Here is a 4,400-nt window from a genome sequence, read left to right as displayed (position 1 = left end):
CTATTATTCATAGGATTCCCCCATGTCTATGGGGAACTAATTTCTATTTGTTGTTGGGGAATGATGTAACCTTGTAAACTCTCATGTATTTAAATTGATTCTTAATTTCATATGCTTTTTCCATTAATTGTTAGAGTAATTTATCTGTTCTTATTGCTTTCTTAGACAGTAGCATGATATGTGATTTGCATGAGTGCCGGGAGGATCCTTTAAATTTAGGTCCTTGTTAAATTACTCCTAAGGGTTATATTGCTCAAGGATGAGGGTATGAGTCTTAGTCGTCTTAACCTCTTGATCTTCACATTCTTTTACTAGGAATGCTAGGAATTGTATGCACTGGTAATTAGGGACAGACTTATTTACCGAGGGATAAGGTTTAAGTGTTTTAGTGACGGACGTTGACATTAATGAATAAAGAACAATTCTTATATACATGAGAGGGAACTTGGTGAAGTATAACCCCAACAACATATCCATCTCATATAAAGCAACCTTCGTTCATCTCTGTGCTCTTTTGCCATTTATCAATTGCAATTTATTTTCTTTATTATTTTTTCACCACAAATCCATGATCGCTTTTTATTTTTAAGTCTTAATTAATCCTGTTTTCACACAACTGTTCAGCGTCGAGAGTCCTCTGGGATACGATACTTGGTTTTACCATTTTATATTACTTGTGCGACTCGGTACACTTCCCGATTTTCCCCAACAGATATCTTGAGCTGTCATATTTGGTTTAGGGCTTCTTGTAGGTAGAATCACAAAGGTAAGTATATGAGCCACTATTCTTTCTTCCATCCTTAGTCCTTCATGAGCGAGGTCTTTTTCAAGCAACTCCGATAACCTTGTATTGTCATCAGAATATCTTAGCCACACTTTGTAGACATATGTCATCTTCTGTTACCAATGAGGAGCATAGGTAAATCTTGAAGAAATTAGTTTTGATTATGCTACAAGAAGTTTTACCTGAAGGAATGTTTAAAACCACTTTGTAGAAAATAAGTGTAATAAGAAAGTCTTCAAATTTTGTAAAACTTGTATTTTTACTGAAATAATCAATTATGTTAAGCAATAATCGATTATCATGAGTCTTTTAGGAATAATCGATTATAAATTCACATAATCGATTATCATATTTTGAAAAACCTATAACGGACTTGAATAATCGATTATCACTTACAATAATCGATTATTAGTGGCAGTTGGGACTTAACCTTTGATATTCCGAGTATCTGGCTATATATTGGACTTCTGAAAATTTCAGAAGCAACGTTATTGAACAGAAGCTCTTGCAGCATAGTGTTTGTCAGAGGAAGTTCTCAAAAGCTATAGTTCAAGTTCCCTTACTAGGTCTCGTGAACAGGAGAAGCTCGTGTTTCATGTGTCGATAGTCAGAGCAAGTTCTCTTTTAGTTAGTAAGGTTCTCTGCCTGGTCTCGTGAATAGGAGAAGCTCGCGTTTCGTGTGTCGATAGTCGGAGTGGTTCTCTTCGAGTTGGTAAGGTGTTTTGCCTGGTCTCGTGAATAGGAGAAGCTCGCGTTTCGTGTGTCGATAATCAGGGCGGTTCTCTTCGAGTTGGCAGAGTGTTCATCTTCCGGTTCGTTCGTCGAAGGAAGGTTTATTATCATATTTTATTCACTATTTTTGTAATCTGTAAAACTCAGTTTTAGTGGAACTGTTAATCACTTTTTATAGTGATTAACGACTGGACGTAGATTCTTTTGAATCGAACCAGTATAAAAATTACTTGTGCTATTTTTCTACTCCCTGCACTTGTTATTTTACTTGCACATCAACTGTTCGATAAATTTTCTCTTAGAAAATTTATTTTATAAACTGACCATTTTAATCTTAAAAAGTTGACCGAACACGCTTTCCGCTACCTTAAGTTTTATTCCGCTGCGTTATATTCTAATCTCCGAACAATACAGATTGTTTCGACAATTGGTATCAGAGCTTGCTTTTTTTCAAAAATTGCGAAAATGGCCGGTCATCACAATCAAAATCTTGTATATGCCGAGGGTGCTTTTATTAACAGACCACCACTTTTTACTGGTGATAATTATGCGTTCTGGAAAGTCATAATGGAAATTTTTATGGGGTCTGTTGACCGAGGCATCTGGGAAGCTGTACAAAATGGTCCTTTTATTCCTAAGAGCACAGTTAATGGTGTAGAGGTAGAAAAACCATATTTTAACTGGACTACTGAAGAAAATAGACGAGCTCAGTTTGATATCAAAGCTCGCAATATTATTTCATCTGTTGTTGTACTTGATGAATTTTATAGAATTTTAGTGTGTAAGACAGCACAAGAAATGTGGAAAGTTCTCAAAGTCACACATGAAAGAACAGAGGACGTGAAATGTGCGAGGAAGAACACTCTCATTCAGGAATATGAGATGTTCAGAATGCAACTTGGAGAAACAATTTCTAATGTCCAAAAGCATTTCACTCACATAGTGAACCACTTGACTGGTTTGGGTAAGACCTTTGATACAGATGAATTAAATGTCAAAATATTGAAATCATTGGACAGGTCTTGGCAACCAAAGGTGACTGCCATCTTGGAGTCACAAAACCTCTCTCAAATGACGATGCCAATTCTATTTGGAAAGCTCCGTGAGCATGAGCTTGAACTGAAAAGATTAACTGCTGAAGAGGATCAAGGTAAAAGGAAGACACTAGCCCCCAAATCCGAGATCTTAAAAGGCAGGAGTTCCAAAAAATTTGAAGAAGATGATTTTGATGACGAGGAGAACATGAGCCTCATGATAAAGAAATTTTCCAAGTTTATGAAAGCAAAAGGTAAAGAAAAATTTCGTAAAGAAAGGAGAGAAAATCAAGAATCTCCTTCAAGTGTTAAATGCTACGGATGTGGAGAAAGAGGACATATGAAAACTGAATGTCCAAAGAACAAGAAAAGTGAAGAAAAGAAGGAAAGAAAGTTTCCAAAGAAAAATAAAGCTTACATAGCTTGGGAAGACAATGCGTCCAGCTCAACAAGCTCAAGTGATTCAGATGAAGAAGCAAATATTTGTCTAATGGCTGACTCAGAATCTAATGGCTTGGGAAGACAATGCGTCCAGCTCAACACTGCAAGCCAAGTAAGTGATTCTAGCTTTGAATCTAGTGAGTTAGACCTACAAAAAGCCTTCTTTGAATTAATGAATGAATCTGAAAAACTTGACGCTGCACATAAAAAGCTTAAGAAAGAGCACAATGATTTAAAATTAAAATAAGACAAATTGCTTGATAATGAAGTTGTTTTAAGAAATAAAGTTAGCACTTTAGAAACAAATTTGTCTGATGCAAATGCTACTGTTCAACCTGTTGAATGTTTGTCTTGTAAGAGTCATATGTTTGATATTGACATACTTGAAAACCTACTTGCAAAGGCAACCAAGACAAACTCGCTTGTTAAAACAAACTTTAAAAGAAGCAATATTAGAAATTGAAACTTGCATCAAAACAAAAAGTCTAAAACTACAATAACTCAGAGTTTGGGTTGAAAAAGGGACTTTTGTTAAAAATAAAGTGAATGATGTTTGATGTTTTTATTGTATGTAGCATGGACATACATCAAACAAATGCAACATTAAACATTTTGGTGTTCCAAATGGTAAATATGCATGGGTTAAAGTTGTGAAATGATATATGTTTGCATAAACTAACCCCAAGGACCCATAATTAGATTGGGGACCTATAATTCTTGCGAATTTGTTTTGTAGGAACCTACTAAGAAAAAGAAGTCATTGTGGTATCTTGACAGTGGATGTTCAAGACACATGACCGGTGACAAGAAAAGGTTTATCTCTTTTGAGAAGAAAACGCAAGGATTTGTGACTTATGGGGACAACAACAAAGGTAAAATCATGGGTACCAGAGACATTGGAGGAGGAAACACATTGACTATAAGAGATATCTTGTATGTTGAAGGCCTTAAGCATAACCTCCTCAACATAAGTCAATTGTGTGACAAAGGTCTCAAGGTAACATTTGAAAGTGATAAATGCACTGTTTATTTTAAAGACTCTACTGATATTGCTTTACAAGGTGTTAGGCATAACAATATATATCTGATTGATATTGAAAGTGCATCTAGTCATAATATAACATGCTTAGTTGCTAAAGAAGAAAATCCTTGGCTATGGCATAAAAGAGTTGCACATATTCATATGCATCATTTGAATAAACTAATTTCAAAAGACCTTGTGATTGGTTTGCCTAAACTGAAATTTGAGAAAGAAAAGTTATGCACTGCATGTCAAAAAGCTAAACAAACTAAATCTTCATTTTCATCCAAAAGCATGACTTCTACTTCAAAACCTTTAGAACTTTTTCATATGGACTTATTTGGTCCATCTAGAATTAAAAGTTTTGGTGGAAATTACTATGCTCTTG

Source organism: Vigna radiata, unplaced genomic scaffold (assembly GCF_000741045.1).
Source record: "Vigna radiata var. radiata cultivar VC1973A unplaced genomic scaffold, Vradiata_ver6 scaffold_73, whole genome shotgun sequence".
Classification (NCBI taxonomy): domain Eukaryota; kingdom Viridiplantae; phylum Streptophyta; class Magnoliopsida; order Fabales; family Fabaceae; genus Vigna; species Vigna radiata.
This window is presented reverse-complemented; position numbering follows the sequence as displayed.